Genomic DNA, 19,001 nt, shown 5'->3' on the forward strand with positions numbered 1-19,001 from the left:
TCATTAATCAAAATAATTACAATGACATTATCAATTTATATCAAACTTAAGCTCATTTTCACATTTTTATCAAATCTACACTTTTTCAAATAAGCATATACGAAAATGTTCGCCAAGTTCATAAGCATTCAACTCAAATAACATGTCAAAATAATCATTACTAGCAATTAAACAAGTCTCAAATGGCATTATCTTTCAAAAATCAAGTTCATGAATTTTAGACTTGAAAAAGTCCACTTTAATTCTCAAAATCATGTTTAGGCTCAAAGTTTGGATCATTTAACTACCTAGACATGTTACACTACTCAATTTAGCAACAATTCATGACAAAAATCGGCCATAACCTGTTTATATCAAAAAGCCCCAAATTTGCTCAAGAACACAAACCCTAGATTATTCAAAATTTGAAGTTTAAGGCTTCTAATCATGTTAAACAGCATCAATCTAGGTTATACAAGCATAATACATAAACAATTTAAGCCTAATTACACTAAAAAGCATCAAAATCAAATTGGGGAAAAAATTGCTCAAGAACACCAAATTTCGGATTAAATGGTGTTTAGGTGTAGAAATTTACCGTTTTTCTTGAGTAATTCTTAGATAGCATCCTTCTCAACATGATTTTAGCAAAAGATTTGGTGATTAACGGTTAAAAATACTTGATTTTGGGGGTGTTTTTTGGTGTATTTTCGGCAGTATGTTCGCAGTTTTTCTGTGGGTTTTGTGTGGAATGAGCTGGTTCAGCTCTTATTTTTTTTTTCTGTAATCCGGTCCTCCCGCGAGTCGCGGGGATTAACCCTCCAAACTCCGCGAGTCGCGGAGTTTGGTATTTTTTTTTTTTATTTTTTTTTTATAATCTTTAACTTATTAAAACAATTAAGTAATTAATTTTAAAATTTTGTTTCCCTTGTTATTTAGGACGAGGTCGTTTCGGATCGATGTCCTAGTCCGTCCCTCGACAAAATTTTAAAATTTATCTTTTTGTAGCGATTGTTTTAAAAGCTAAGATTTTTGGGGTTTTTTAATGTTTTTGGCATACTTTAATTCAATGAGATTAAAAATAATGATAATAAAAGTTCTCGTCCCTCCCTTGGGTAAAGCAATTTCGGTTCAAAGACCTAGTCTTCAACTTACGACGAATTTTAAAAATCATATTCTTAACTTAATGAGATAAAGTAAATTTTTGTTTTTAAATTCACACAACTTAAATATAAAATTCAAAATTATTATTAAAAATTCACACCAAACTTAAAATTTGAAATGCATAAAATTAAAAATTTATATTTTAAAAATTCACACCAAACTTAATTTAAAAATTCATATTATAAATTCACACCAAACTTATATTAATTTTTCAAATATTTACAATTTTAAATATATTGTTTTTACAAAGTTTACAATATTAATTTAAGATTTAAATATTAATTTTAAAAACATGGTAAAAATAAATTTAAAAATCTTTTTGGCTTTTTATCCCACTTTAATCAATCAAATATTATCAAAAATATGCGCCCCTCTTTTCGGTAAAGTAATTTCGGTTCCAAGACCTAATTTAACTCATGACGAATTTTTGAAATATTTTGTGTTGATTGATTAAAGATATTTATACCTTAAGAATAAACGTTAAATTTCGCAGTGATGTAATAAATTTTTGAATGATATCAATAATTTCGGTCGCCAAACCTAATTTTATTCAATACCAATTTAATACTTTTTAGCGAACAAATTAGCGTTTATTATCAAAAGGTTAAAAATAAAAATAAAAATAAAAACTGTATAGACATACCTGTGAAATAGATTTCTTAGTTATATGATCTATCCCATTCATAAGATAGTCAGTTTAATTGGTTTTCCATGGCTACATAGGCGTAACCTCGAGCATTCAGTGTCTTTTCTTCTAAACATATGAACGGTCCGTCTCTGCATAAAGTAACAAATTCGGTATTTGAATAGGTTTGATTATTTGAACATTTACCTCCATGTGACCATTTTCCGCATTTGTGACATCGTTCTAGGTGTCGTGCTCTTTTTTTTGCTGCGGATTTTGATTTTCCTTTACCAAATTGTAACTTATTATCTTCGCATCTGGATTCTTTTCTAACTCCGTCCATTCTTTCTCTGATTACTGATACTAGTTCACTCGGTAGTATGTCATTATTTCTTTTAGTGATCAAAGCGTGTAGCATTAGACCATGGTTTAGTTCACAGGCAGTCTTCATTTCGTAAAAACCTAAAAAAATAAAAATTCAGAATGGGGGGAGAAGACTAGTTCTTTAGGGTCTGCTAGGGAAAGACCATTCGGGTTCCATTTTCGAGAACTACACGAAAACAGATAATCTAACTCTAACAGAAATACATATTATCCTTTAAAGACTTGATTCTCCCCACACTTAGTTAGCTGTGGTGTCGAAATTGTGATTAACTTCGTTGTCGACTTCCATCGGACCATGTATGTAATGTTTAACTCTGTGACCATTAACTTTAAATTCAATCCCATTTGAATTTATCAATTCTATCGTTCCGTATGGGAAAACTCTTTTGACTATGAATGGTCCAGACCATCTTGATTTCAATTTTTCAGAAAATAGCTTGAATCGTGAATTGAAAAGAAGAACTCTGTCTCCTTCTTTAAATTCTTTTGAACTTCTGATTCTTTTATCATGCCATTTCTTCGTTCTTTCTTTATAGATTAACGAATTTTCGTATGCTTCATGTCTTAATTCTTCTAATTCGTTTAGTTGACTTAATCGTAGACGTCCAGCTTCATGTAAATCAAGATTACATGTTTTCAAAGCCCAAAATGCTTTGTGTTCAATTTCTACTGGAAGATGACATGCTTTTCCATAAACAAGTCTAAAAGGTGTGGTTCCAATTGGAGTTTTGTAGGCTGTTCTAAAAGCCCAGAGTGCATCCTCCAATTTAATGGACCATTCCTTCGGATTTGATCCTACGGTTTTCTCTAGAATACGTTTTAAAGCTCGGTTGGTATTTTCAACTTGTCCACTTGTTTGTGGATGATATGCGGTGGAGATTTTATGAGTTACTCCATATCTTTTAAGAACTTTCTCAAGTTGATTATTACAGAAATGAGTACCCCGATCACTTATTAAAGCTTTCGGTGTTCCAAACCTTGCAAAAAGACGTTTTAAAAAGTTGACTACAACTCGTGCATCGTTAGTTGGGAGAGCTTGTGCTTCCGCCCATTTAGATACATAATCAATGGCTACGAGTATATATAGATTATTATGAGATTTTGGAAATGGACCCATAAAGTCAATACCCCAAATGTCAAATACTTCACATACTTGGATGACATTTTGTGGCATTTCATCACGTTGACTTATTTTTCCGGCCCTTTGACAAGCATCACAGGATTTGCAAAGAAGGTGTGCGTCTTTGTAAATTGTAGGCCAATAGAATCCAGCTTCATAAACTTTTCTTGCTGTTAGTTGAGGCCCATAATGCCCTCCTATTGGTCCTGTGTGACAATGGTTTAAAATTTTACTAGCTTCATCTCCAAATACACATCGGCGTATTATTCCATCGGGACAACTTTTAAACAGATGTGGATCTTCCCAAAAATAGTGTTTTATATCACTGAAGAATTTCTTTCGTCTTTGGTACGATAATCCTTTTTCAAGGAATCCACAAACTAAGTAGTTTGCATAGTCTGCAAACCATGGGATTTCTTTATAATCTATCTTCAATAGATATTCATCAGGAAAGTTGTCTTGTATGGCCGATTCATTTAGAACTTCTAACTCAGGATTTTCAAGACGAGAAAGATGATCAGCGGCGAGATTTTCTGCTCCTCTTTTATCTCGGATTTCAATATCAAACTCTTGTAAGAGTAAGATCCAACGGATTAATCTTGGTTTAGCATCTTGTTTTGAAAATAGGTATCTAAGAGCAGAATGGTCGGTATAGACCACCGTTTTTGCTAGAACGAGATATGATCGAAATTTGTCAAAAGCAAAGACAATAGCAAGGAGTTCTTTTTCAGTAGTTGTATAGTTCATTTGTGCTCCTTGTAACGTCTTACTAGCATAATATATAGGTTGAAATTGTTTTTCAATCCTTTGTCCTAAAACGGCTCCCATTGCAAAATCACTTGCATCGCACATTAGTTCAAATGGTAGATTCCAATTTGGTGTTATCATGATCGGCGCATTAGTGAGTTTCTCTTTAAGAATATTAAAAGATTTGATACACTCATCTGAAAAGATGAATGGAGCATCCTTTTCTAGGAGTTTATTCATAGGAGTGGCAATTTTAGAAAAATCTTTTATGAAACGTCGGTAAAAACCGGCATGCCCTAGAAAACTCCTAACTCCTCTAACATTGGTGGGATGTGGAAGTTTAGCGATTACATCTACTTTAGCTCTATCCACTTCAATTCCTTCTTTTGAAATTTTATGTCCAAGAACGATGCCTTCTTTAACCATGAAATGGCATTTCTCCCAATTAAGTACTAGATTTGATTGTTCGCATCTAATTAGCATTCGTTCCAGATTAACTAGACATGATTTAAATGTATCACCGAAGACTGAAAAGTCATCCATGAATACTTCCATGCATTCTTCTATCATGTCGTGAAAAATCGCCATCATACACCTTTGAAAGGTTGCAGGGGTGTTGCAAAGTCCAAATGGCATGCGTTTGTAAGCAAAAGTACCATAAGGGCATGTAAATGTGGTTTTCTCTTGATCTTCGGGTGCTATTGGAATTTGAAAATATCCGGAAAATCCATCTAGAAAACAATAGTAACTATTTCCGGCTAATCTTTCCAACATTTGATCTATGAAAGGTAAGGGAAAGTGATCTTTTCTGGTGGCGTCATTTAATTTTCTATAATCAATACATACACGCCATCCTGTTACAGTCCTAGTAGGAATAAGCTCATTTTTTTCATTTGTAATGACAGTCATGCCACCTTTCTTAGGCACGCATTGAACTGGGCTTACCCATGGACTATCAGAAATTGGATAAATTAAACCTGCATCTAGCAGTTTAATAATCTCTTTCTTAACTACATCTTGCATATTAGGATTTAGTCTTCGTTGGCGTTGCACATACGTTTTATGACCTTCTTCCATAAGGATTTTATGTGTGCAATACGAAGGACTTATTCCTTTAATATCATGAATCTTCCATGCAATGGCTGGTTTATGAGCTTTCAACACAGAAATGAGTTGTGATTTCTCATTTTCAGTAAGAGAAGACGATATTATTACAGGTAATTCAGATTCACCATGTAAATAAGCGTATTCCAAATGGTTTGGAAGTGGCTTTAACTCTAATTTCGGAGGTTCTTCTATCGATGATTTATATCGATATCTGTCTTCTTCTTTTAGCATTTGAATTTCTTCTGTTGTTGGTTCATATCCATTAGCTATAAGTGTAGCTAACATTTCAGCTTCATCAATTGGTTCATTACCTTCTCCTAAAGAACATTCTCATGTTCCTTGTAATTCTGGAAATTCTTCTAATAATTCTGCATGTACATCTATAGTTTGAATATAATAACATGTATCATCTGCAGATTGTGGTTGTTGCATTGCTCTATCAACTGAAAAGGTAACACTCTCATCCTCTATACTTAGGGTCAGTTTCTTACCGAACACGTCTATCATTGCTTTAGCCGTGTTTAAGAATGGTCTTCCTAATATGAGAGGAACTTGAGAATCTTCTTCCATGTCCAAAACAACAAAATCTACTGGAAATACTAAAGTACCAACTTTAACTAGCATGTTCTCCATTATCCCTCTAGGATATTTTATTGATCTATCGGCTAGTTGTATGCTTATTCTGGTTGGTTTCAATTCTCCAAGGTCTAGTTTAGCGTATAGTGAATACGGCATTAGATTTATACTAGCACCTAAGTCTGCCAATGCTTCTATTGAACTAAGACTACCCAGAAAACATGGAATTGTGAAACTTCCTGGATCAGATAGTTTTTCTGGTATTTTATTCAACAGCACTGCTGAACAATTAGCATTCATAGTAACAGCCGAGAGTTCTTCCATTTTCTTTCTATTTGAGATTAGATCTTTCAAGAATTTAGCATATCTAGGCATTCCTGAAATCACATCAATGAAAGGAAGATTTACATTTATCTGTTTAAACATATCCAAGAATTTGGATTGCTCGGCTTCAAGTTTCTCTTTCTTCATTTTACTCGGGTAAGGAAGTGGTGGTTGGTATGGTTTAACATAAGGTTTATCCTTAACTGTGTTATCTTCATTAACCTTCTCAACTACCGGTTCTTTTTCCTTATCTTGATCAGGTTGTGGTTCTTGTGGAGTAGGAATGGCTTCATCAGAAGTTACAGGTATTTTAGGTGGTTTAAGTGTTGTACCACTTCTTGTGGTAATAGCTTTAGCTGTTTCATTCTGGGGGTTAGCATTTGTATCACTAGGTAGACTTCCCGGTTTTCTTTCACCTATTAATCTTGCTAGGTTACTTACTTCTTGTTCTAGATTTTGAATAGAAGCTTGTTGATTTCTAAATGCTTGAGCATTTTGTTCATTGGTTTGTTTCTGAGATGTGAAAAACTGTGTTTGAGTTTCAACTAGCTTCGTCATCATATCTTCTAAATTCGGATTTTTATCATCGGTTTGTTGTGGTGGTTTGTTTTGAAAATTAGGTCTTTGCTGATTATAAGTATTATTGGATACTTGTTGATTGCTAGGACCTTGTTGGTTGTTGTATGGAATATTTCGGTTATAATTCTAGTTTTGATTGTAAATTGGTCTTGGCGATTGATAATTATTCTGATAATTATTTCCAGGCCTTTAGTTTATGTATGAAATATTCTCTCTTTGTTCCATTGTTAATTCAATACTGAGACAATCTTTTGTCAAATGTGGTCCTCCACACTGCTCACAACTAATTCGTATTGAGTGAATATCTTTAGTCATCTTTTCCATTCGTCTCTCCACAGCATCTATCTTTGCGGAAATGGAATCTAAGTCATGGCTAAAATCGGCTCTAGCTGCTTTAGATGATCTAATGATGTCTTTTTCTTGGTGCCACTCATGTGAGTGGGAAGCAGTATTATCAATAATTTTGTAAGCATCAGTTTCGGTTTTCTTCATAATAGAACCACCAGCTGCTATATCTATGTCTTTTCTTGTAGTGATGTCGCATCCTTGGTAGAATATTTGTACTATTTGACAGGTGTCTAAACCATGTTGCGGACATCCTCTTAACAACTTTCCATATCTTGTCCATGCCTCATATAGAGTTTCATTTGGCTTCTGTGTGAACGTAACAATTTCTGCTTGAAGTCTTACGGCTTTAGATGCAGGAAAGAATTGTTTAAGAAATTTGTCAACTAAAACGTCCCATGTATCGATCGCCCCTTCAGGTAACGATTCCAACCAATCTTTGGCTTCTCCCTTTAAAGTCCAGGGAAATAACATGAGATATATCTGTTCATCCTCCACTTCTCGGATTTTAAATAGTGTGCAGATCCTATTAAAGGTACGTAGATGTTAATTTGGATCTTCCTTAGGCGCACCACTAAATTGGCATTGATTAGTTACCATGTGTAGAATTTGTCCTTTGATTTCATAATCTGGCGCATTAATGTCTGGATGAGTAATTGCGTGACCTTGGCCAGTGCGTTTAGCTCTCATTCGGTCTTCCATACTTAAAGGTTCTAGATTCTCCATAATTGAATTTGTTGAATCGGAATCACTAGAGGTTTCTGATTTAATGGTTCGTTCCTCAACAATCTCTGTTTGAATGATTGGTGGCTCCGGAGGAAAGTTTAGTGGTTCAGGATCTACGAACCGTTCCTGAATATTTTTCGGATTCTCAATTGTGAGGTCGGGTTCAAAAAATGGATTATCGGAAATTTAAACTGAAGTACTTGGTCGACTGGATGACGATTCTAAAGAAAAATCAACGGCGGTTATATTTGCTAAATGTCTTGATCTAGTTACAGGTGGTGAACGTACAAAAGGTGGTGAACGTCTTGCTCGGTGCATTCACTGAATATCCTATTAGTTTTTAAAAAGGAAAGAAAAATTATAATAAGTTATCCAATTAATAGACTTTTCTGATTTTGCCCACGTTTCGAATAGCCAAAAGATGCAGCAGAGGGGCAGGATTCGTTTGGTCTCAATATAATTGAGGACTGTTTGGCTCCAATAACCCGGTCCACGTACAAATCCAACTATTACTACGAACCAGAAAATTTTGATGTCTATTAATTTAACCACTTAAAATAAATTTTCGTAATTTTAAGAAATTTAGATAAGAAGTAGAATAAAAATCTATGTCCTAAAACTAGAATAGCGAGAAATAAGAAAGAAAAAGAGTTCGTCGAAAAAGGTCGAAAAAGAAAAAATGGTTGAAAAATAAAAGGTGACGGAAAAATAAAAGAAACTTATAAAAACTTAAAAATACTTGACTAACCTAACCTTATTACTACAACTAACTTAAAATTATAATCGCAAATTGATATTACTAATTGGAATGATAATTGATACATAGTAAAAGGTGTCTAAAAATATTAAAGCTTACAGGAAAAACTAAATCCCAAATGGAAATAACTTAAAAAGAAACTAAAACTTAAAAAGGCGTCGCAAAATTCTAAAGCACCTAAATCTTAGTCTAAAGAAAAAGCACTTAAGGAATTCTACGGCAAAGCCTAAAAATCTAGGAGTAAAAATGACTACGGCAAAAACTAAGTTTAAAATTAAATATGAGCGAAAAATACAAATATTACGCTACAACAATTAAAAAGGGACAAACTATAAAAATATACAAAAAGTTGTAAAAATTACAATTTTTATAAAAATATTATTTTTATATTATTTATTTTATTAAACTATTAATTTTACAATTTAATAAAACTAATTAATACTAAATACATAAATTAAATAAAAAGTAAAAGTTAAAATAAAATTAATTATAATAATAATAATAATTAGGGTTAATAATAATAATAATTATTAAATAACCCGTAATTAATGCTGAATTAGGGTTTTGTCGCGTGTCAGAGTCACTCCGCGAGTCGCGGTAATTAATGCAGAAAACCCCGCGAGTCGCGGGGTTCAGAAATTCACATGACAGCTTATTAAATTCGACGCGTTTTTTCTTTATTTTTTTTTTTATTTTTTGTTTTCTGTTTTTATATAAATAAAAGATATTTAAATAAAACTTATATTTTTATAAACTAAAATAAAAATAAAGAAACTTATAAAACTTAAATATTTAACAAAATCTTAAAAATACTTATATTTTTGTTTTTCTTTTTATATTTTTGAATAATTAAAACGTATTTTTACAAAAACGAATTTTAATAAAAGTTAACTAAAAATCTTTTTTTTTTATATTAGCGTTGCGCTTCCGGCGTTTAAGAGTGTCCCCGGCAGCGGCGCCAAAAATACTTGATGTCAAAGCTAAGGGGTATAAAATACTATTAAATTTTTGCAGGAAATACTATTAAATACGATACAATTTTACACAAGATATTTATTTATTTAGAGAATAGATATACTTAAACCTTGCTACAACACTTATAGGCAGTGTACCTAATCGTACAGTAGTGTAGTTTTTAGTAAGTCCGGTTCGTTCCACAGGGAAATCTTTAAACAAAGCTTAACGCTATATTAGTTTACTTTTATAAAAATACAAATACATATATATAAGTAATATTATTATTATAAAGGGGGGTTTTTACCGTTTAATGACCGGTTTGTCGATTTTAAAACTTTAGTCGCAGTTAAAACCAAATGTAAAATAATAAATAAATACAAGACTTAATTTTAAGCGTAAAGTAAATAACGATAATGAAATTGCGAATAATAAAAGTGCGATAAAATAAACTTGCGATAATTAAAAAGTACGATAATTAAAAGTGCAATTAAATACAATAACAATAAAAATGCGATAATTAGAAGTGCAATTAAATATAAAATAAAGGAAATTAAATATGAAATAAAAGAATTATGCTTATTTAAACTTCCGTAATCATGATGTTTGACGTGTTGATTTTAGTTTTATGCCCATGGGTTAATTGTCCTTTGTCCTGGATTATTTAATATGTCCGTCTGGTTTTTGTCCATAACAGTCCATCAGTCATAAATATAAAGTGCGAGTGTCCTCGTCAAATTATTATTATACCCGAAGTTAAATATTCCAACTAATTGGGGATTCGAATTGTAACAAGGTTTTAATACTTTGTTTAATGAATACACCAGGTTATCGACTGCGTGTAAACCAAGGTTTTACTACTTTGTTAACAATTACACCAATTACCCTTGAATGTAATTTCACCCCTGTTTTAATTATTCTAGTGGCTATTAATCCATTCCCGTGTCCGGTTAAATGAACGATTATTCGTACATATAAATATCCCGCCCATCGTGTCCGATCGAGTGTATATGGTAATTTATAAGGACGCCCAATTGTAAATCTTTATATTAACATTAACAAACTATCATTTAGTTAAACAAATATAAAGCCCATTAATAGCCCATAGTCTAATTTCCACAAGTGTCGTTCTTTTGTCCAAACCCCAATTATGGTACAAAGCCCAATTACCCAATTTTAGTAATTAGCCCAACATCATGATTACTTCGTTTTAAATAAGCGTAATAATAACTTAGCTACGAGACATTAATATAAAAAGGTTGAACATAACTTACAATGATTAAAAATAGCGTAGCGTTACACGGATAGAATTTCGACTTACACCCTTACAACATTCGCTAACATACCCTTATTATTAGAATTATAATTAAAATTAAAATATAAATTATAAATATAAATATAAATTTTACGTATGAATGAGGAAGAAAAAGATGATGATTTGCGATCAGAATTCGGTTGGCTTTATAGGCAGTTTTTCATTTTGGGGCTCCGCGACTCGCGGCCTTTTTGGCCTTCAAACTCCGCGAGTCGCGGAGTTTGCTTTTACAGCTCAGAGGAGTTTGGCTCTTTGTTTACCGACGGTTTATAATATATATATAATATATAATATATATATAATTAATATAATTAATTATATATTATATTATATTTATATACATAGTTAACTTGTAATTTTTAGTCCGTTGCGTCGAGCGTTAAGAGTTGACTCTGGTCCCGGTTCCGGATTTTCGAACGTCCTTGCGTACAATTTAATATCTTGTACTTTGCGTTTTGAATCTTGTACTCTTGTAATTTCGAGACGTTTCTTATCAATAATTGGAACCTTTTTGATTGTCTTTTGTACTTTTGAGCTTTTTGGTCGTTTGCGTCTTCAATTCGTCGAATCTGTCTTTTGTCTTCACCTTTAATTATTTAAACGAATATCACTTGTAAATAGAACAATTGCAACTAAAAGCTTGTCTTTCTTGAGGAATAATGCTATGAAATATATGTTCGTTTTTAGCATTATCACAACCAATCAGCCATTTTCAATTCATCTGATGGGTTCGTAGTCGACTTAATTAATGGAAACGCGCAGAAGGCAATCCCTTCCACCAACCGAATTCACCTCTTGACAATGAACCTGAAGCGTTTACCGGCGAACCTGTTCGAGACACCATTTTCAGTCTCATTTCCAGGGTAACTTGACAAGATTATATTCTATCCACAATTCTGAACCTTATTCATCCGCTCGTTCCGACCGACAATCATCCTGGAATAATAAGTCAACGAACTTCGCGATCGAAAAATCAATTCGGAGAATATGGTGCAAAATGTACCAGCTTCAGCAACATCACCGGCACCAACAGTACCATCAGTAATAGCACCAGTACCATCAACCATCCACGTCTCAACATCTCATTCTGTACCCCGAGTATAATCATCGTTCTACGTATCGTTCTACATCAATTATCTTCGTTCTTCATGGCAATTATGTAATCTCTAAAGTTTTAGAGATTATGTACTCTAGTTCTAGCAGTAAATCTGATGAGTTTAATATCACATTGACTCATTAAATCATGATTACATCTGAAGAAAATATATATGTATATATATTTTTCATAAAGATTGTAATTTAAAATTCTTTCGTACAAACTGTTAATGGTGAAAATATTTTAATGGGTAGGTAATACCCGAGGAATATTTAGATTTCACATTAATAAGTACACTGTACATTCTTTCAAATCTGGTACAACAGTCAATTACTATCCTACTTACATCTACCGATATACGAATCCGTTCTCCACAGAATAACCATTTTTATTTAATTTCATATTTGAATTTTGATTTATCAGAATCCGACAAGTGGCATAATGAAGAACACATTTGACGAAATAAAAATTTGATAGAAACAAACAAATTAACTACAAAAAATTTTGTTAAGAATCCACGCTAACTGTTCCAGCTAACTGTTCCTAGCTAACTGATTACATTCTATTTATCGCATTTTATTTATCGCAATTTAATTATCGCAATTTACATTCTCGCAATTTTATTTATTGTCATTTAATTTCTGTTATTTACTTTACGCACTTTATTTATCGTTATTTAACTTCTGTTATTTATTTTACGCACTTTAAATATCGGGACATGTATACAAGGTTTTGACATATCATATCGACGCATCTATATATATTATTTAGAATCACCATAGACACTCTATATGCAGTAATGATCGAGTTCTCTATACAGGGTTGAGGTTGATTCTACAATAATATATATACTTTGAGTTGTGATCGAGTCTGAGACGTATAAGGGTCACGATACGTATTAATTCGAATATTATATATATAATTGTATATGAATTATTGAATTGATAACTGTGGACTATCAACATTGGACAAATTAAAATGAATTAAAATATTGATTATAACTTATGAAACTAAACAATTCTTCAAGTTGCCACTTGATTTCATCTTAAACCTTAATTGTACCTTGACGATTCCAATCTGCATTCAAACTTTCATAATTCTTGAAAACACCTGAATCGATATGATGAATCAACCGCACTTCATCTACGGAAGGAAAGATTTGTGCATATAGTTATGCACCTGAGAAACTCTCGGCAACTGAGTAAAAGTTAAACACGTAGTCGCGTCAGATCCTTTGACATTTATTAGCAAAAATAACTTTGTGATCCCTTTTCAAGGTAGCAAATTTTGTCACAGCTTCAACAAATCAACTTCGACGTTTCGTTCGAAACAACCTTATTATCACCTTGACTTATATGTATGTTCTTTTATTGTTACCGGGGAACCTTTTATATTCCACCATATTACCGTCAGCGTTTAATCATCTAAAAACACAATTCTCTTGAAATCACCTCGGATCAATAACTAATGATTCAGATATGGTAGCAGTAAATGTAGAGGAATCGGCAATCAGTACTTTGAAAACTCACAGCATATCTACATCAACAGTTATATGTATAACCTTTATCTCTTAGAATTATGATCTTCCATTCTGAAATTCTGAAAAAGCTGAATACAGCAGCAAAAACTGTACACGACCTTAACCATTGAAAGTTTGATGATAAAGAATGGAGTATTGGAAACACTCAATAGAAAATTTAGTACTGAAAAGCGGATTATGCGAAATTATGAAGGAAACCGTGGACAAATCACAAAGAATAAGTTTGAATTCAAAGAATCCAAATGATTCAATGCCTGCTGAAGTCTTTAGCGAATACCTTGCTCCTTACTCTAAACTTTTGCGAATAATAGTTTTCATCATCCTCTGATCTTAGATATTCAAAGATATTATCGTATCTTTCATTTTAATTATCCTTGATATTTCTGAATATATTTTCATAACTAATCTTACCTGGAATCATATATCTCTTTGAGCTATCAGTGTTACATCATATGAGAAACTATTAGTTTCTATATTCTGTAAACTTTGGAGTTTAAAAATACGAATGTTTTGAAGTAGTGTTGGGAATTGATGCATGAGTTAGTATAATATAATGACACTTGATCAACGTGATTATATTACAATAAGTCATGCTGAGTTTCTAATGATACATGATGATGGTTCACAGTAGATCATACCATCATCATGTGTCATGTTACATAACCTTCTCATTCTACTTAACTCCTGAACATATCAAGAAAATGTATTCTTGATGGTTCTATCTTCTGTGATATTGATAAATTTGAAAATCAAATCGTGCTATCACGTTCCTTCCTGCCTAGAACATTATAATCATTCGAAACTCTATATCTACAAATTTTGGACTATTATTCGCTTGGTGTAGAATCGGGACGAGAAAACAAAAGCATGAAGCTCTGAAAGAAAAAAAAAAAGAGGTATAAATCGCAGCAAATAAAAGAGAGCATTAACTGTGAATGACGATAATTATAGAAGACGGAAGCAGGGACTCTAAAATATAAGAGAAAATATAAAACCCAATAACAACATGGAGGTTACAAACCATGGATATTAATACGAATAGCAATATAAAGACACGGTATAATTAAGAATAGTATCACCCTAAAGTAATAGTAGAAGTAGACAGATTCTTCTGATGAAAGATTGAAAAGAAGGATGACAGAAATGATAATTAAGAAAATATCAAGGAGTAAAACTGGATGAAGCATTTTCCCAATCTTTTAGAAGTAAGAATTAAGAATGAAAGTATAGGAATGATGAAAATAAGGGAACAGAAGAAGTTCATTTATAGTGAAGATACCAGACAAAGCAATCGATACAGATCATCGCATTATATTATAGAGATCTTAATTTCCTTACTCGCCGAAGAATCAAATCTTTTAGATTTCGAAGATTTCCTTTAAATCCCTTGAATTCCGGAATTCAACCAAGGCAACGTCAAAAGTTAAAACGAAACTTCATTTATTCATTTCACTCTTTTGTGATAGCATCATTCGTACTCTTCGAATAATCTAATTATTTTATCTGTATTATTCAATAATGATAAAACTCTATTTTTCAGCTCATATTCGTCAGGAAAACATATTTATTGTTAGCCATGACGACCTCACTCAAATTTCGGGACGAAATTTCTTTAACGGGTAGGTACTGTGATGACCCGGAAATTTCCGATCAAATTTAAACTTAAATCTTTATATGTTTCCAACACGATAAGCAAAATATGTAATGTTGGGTCTCGAAAGTTTTGAAATCTATATTCAAGTAGTCAATTACCCTTTGAATATGCCCGACGATTCACGAACAACTGTATTGTAAATAAATATGAATATTGAATTAAAATATTTGAACATGTTACATATTATATAATTAATAATAGGTAATGATAATATAATATATATAAATATAAGTTTAAATATTATTATAAATATTATTATTATTACTCTCATGAATATTAATATTAACATATGTATTATGATTATTATTAATCCAATATGATAAATAGATATAAAGTTTGATATATTTAAATGGTTATCATTAATACTACTAGCATTATTGTTATCCTTATTAATATCATTAATAAAAATTACTATTAATATTAAAATCAGTATTAAGAGTATTATTATTTTGACATATAGATATGAAGTGTGATAAATATAATTAGTTATAGAACTATTATTATTAATATTATTATTATCAACATTATTATTATTATTAATATTAGTAACATTTTAAATTAATATTATTGTTATTATAAATAATAATATTGTAGATGTATTATCAATAACATCATTATTATTAATAAATATATTATAAAGTGTTATTATTATTATTTATAACATCAAGAATATTATTATAAATATATTTACTAATTAATAGGATTAAATATAGAATACAGATAATATAATTACTGATGTATAAAAACAGATTTACCTATACATACATACTGTTATAATTATATAAATATGTATTATGTAATTAGTATTATATTTATATTTATATTTATGTACAAATATGAATACATATTATATATACAGATACATGAGTAAGAATCAAATTCAGATTTACATTTTTTTTTTTACACTGTATTTGATTGGTACTTTTGGAATCTAATTGTTGAACTTAACCCACAAATTGGTACGAATATGTTAGATGTTATTATCAACTTTTATTTAATTAATTATATTTCTGTTATATTTTCTTCCCTGCAACTGTGATTGAAACTCATACACATCAAAACATCTTATATAAATCGAGCAGCTCTGTTGTTAACCAAAATATTAAAGTTTTCCTCTACCTTTATCAATTACCACTTTTTTTTAAACAGATGCTAAATGAAAATCTAATTATATTTTTTTTTATCGAACACCTCTGTGCTGGGTTTCTTTTTTTTCAAAGCTTGATTTCATTTTATATTTCAAAATGTATTAAAGCTGTTGTGTTTGTAATCTCGTGTCTAAACTACCTGAAAAGTTTCAATAATCAATTCGTAATAACGAATTCAAATTTGAGAAGTCAAACTAAATTTCTAAAAGTCAACCTTTATGTTCATCACGAAATTCGATTTCAATTCGATGTTTTAGGATCAACTGAGAATCCATAAAGTTTCTAAGAACGTTTTACTACCTATTTCATGTTATAAATTTGTTCTAAAACGATCTCAAATTTAAAATCAAATATGGAGTTCATCATATATTTTTTTGCGAACCAGTCCTGTCTGTTTTATATTTTTTTTTGTCTGTTAATTTAAATCACAATTACAAGTCATCTTTGTTTCAGTTAAAGAACCCAAATCGTTCAGTAGACGATTGATTTGATTATTTATTTCTCTAGTCGATTGTAATGTTGAAGAAGATGAAACTGAATAAATACGGGATATAAATTAATGGGATGGGATTAAAACAGAAAACGGGACAGATCAGGTGGTTAGAGTGTTGGGCTGAGGAACGAGAGGTCTCGGGTTCGAGACCCGTTTGGAGCAATTCTTTTTAGAAAAATATCTTTAGAAGGGTATACAATTCTTATTCTTATTTCCATTATTATTATTATTATTATTATTATTATTATTATTATTATTATTATTATTATTATTATTATTATTATTATTATTATTAATGTTGTTATTATTAATTAGTTTTATTACAAGTATTATAATTATTACTAATAGCGTTATTATAATTATCATTAATATTAACTATGAGCTACTAGTTATTATTATTATTGTTATGATTAGGATTATTAATATTGCTATCATTATGAAATAATACAAATTGTTAATATTTTCATAAATATTATTTTTAGTTTCCTTATTATAAATATAAGTTGTATTATAATCATTATTAGTAAAAGAATCGTAACCTTCTAAAATTACCATTTTTCTTAAAACTATTATTATTACAATCATTATTATGATTATGATTATGATTATTATTATTATGAAGATAAAAAAAAAAATCTATTATTAGTATTATTAGTAACATATGTACTATTATAAATATTATCATTATTATTATTATTAACATAACTATTATTATTAATATTGTTATTATTATCAATATGACCAATATTACTAAAACTATCATTTCGTTTTTAATAAAACTATCATTATTACTATTATCAGTAATATCTATATTACTATTTTTATTAAAACGATTATAATTATAAAGATAAAAGTTAAAAGTCATGATTAAGATTATAAGTATAAAAATTGAAAATTATATATATAAAGATATATTTAAAATACATAACTTAACTATATTAATATTATTATGTACAAAATAAAAATATATAAATAAATAATGAAACTTATAAATTAACAAATAAAATAATTACATTACTAAAAATAATATATATTTATTCGAGTACAAGTATATATGTTTTAATACATATATGAATGATATAGGTTCGTGAATCCAAAGCCAACCCTGCATTGTTCAATATAGTCATATGTATTTTTACTACAAAATACATTAGGTGAGTTTCATTTACCCTTTTTACTCTTTACATTTTTGGGCTGAGAATACATGCAAATGCTTTATTAACTGTTTTACAATATTTATATGCGTGAGTTTTCATTACTCCCTTTTTAAATGCTTTCGCAATATATATTTTTGGGACTGAGAATGCATGCGCTGCTTTTATAAATGTTTTACGAAATGGACACAAGTGATCGAAACTACATTCTATGGTTGGATTATCTAATCGAATATGCCCTTTTTATATAGTCTGGTAATCTAAGAATTAGGGAACAGACACCCTAATTGACGCGAATCCTAAAGATAGATCTATCGGGCCCAACAAGCCCCATCCAAAGTACCGGATGCTTTAGTACTTCGAAATTTATATCATGTCCGAAGGAGGATCCCGGAATGATGGGGATATTCTTATATGCATATTGTTAATGTCGGTTACCAGGTGTTCAATCCATATGAATGATATTTTTTTGTCTCTATGCATGGGACGTATGTTTATGAGAAATGAAAATATGAAATCTTGTGCTCTATTAAAATTATAAAATAATTATTTATGTTAAACTAATGAACTCACCAACCTTTTGGTTGACACTTTAAAGCATGTTTATTCTCAGGTATGAAAGGAATCTTCCGCTGTGCATTTGCTCACTTTAAAGATATTACTTGGAGTCATTCATGACATATTTCAAAAGACGTTGCATTCGAGTCGTCGAGTTCATCAAGATTATTATTAAGATAATTATAGTTAGATATATTATGAAATGGTATGCATATCGTCAATTTTCGATGTAAGGAAGTTTGTCTTTTCAAAACGAATGCAATGTTTGTAAAATGTATCATATAGAGGTCAAGTACCTCGCGATGTAACCAACTATTGTGAATCGTTTGTAATCGATGTGGACTTTGTCCGGATGGATTAGGACGGGACCTTTCATTTTTCGTTTTTGAGAAACCGAAGTTCTTTCCGATCTTCATCATAATAGGCGCGCAAACTCCGATGCCTAGAAATCAACTTGTGACATCAACATCTTCTAACAACTTTTTCGAATCACCGTGATATTTTTTCATGTCTTCGTCGAAAAAATCACCATAACGAGCATCACGTGTGATGAAACACGGAGTCATGATGAGGGTCGAATGAAATTGAAATGAAGTTGATGAAGTTAAATGGTATTGAAATGGAGTGAAGAAGTATGAAATTTTTGATAGTTTGAA

Source organism: Rutidosis leptorrhynchoides, chromosome 2 (genome assembly GCF_046630445.1).
Source record: "Rutidosis leptorrhynchoides isolate AG116_Rl617_1_P2 chromosome 2, CSIRO_AGI_Rlap_v1, whole genome shotgun sequence".
Classification (NCBI taxonomy): domain Eukaryota; kingdom Viridiplantae; phylum Streptophyta; class Magnoliopsida; order Asterales; family Asteraceae; genus Rutidosis; species Rutidosis leptorrhynchoides.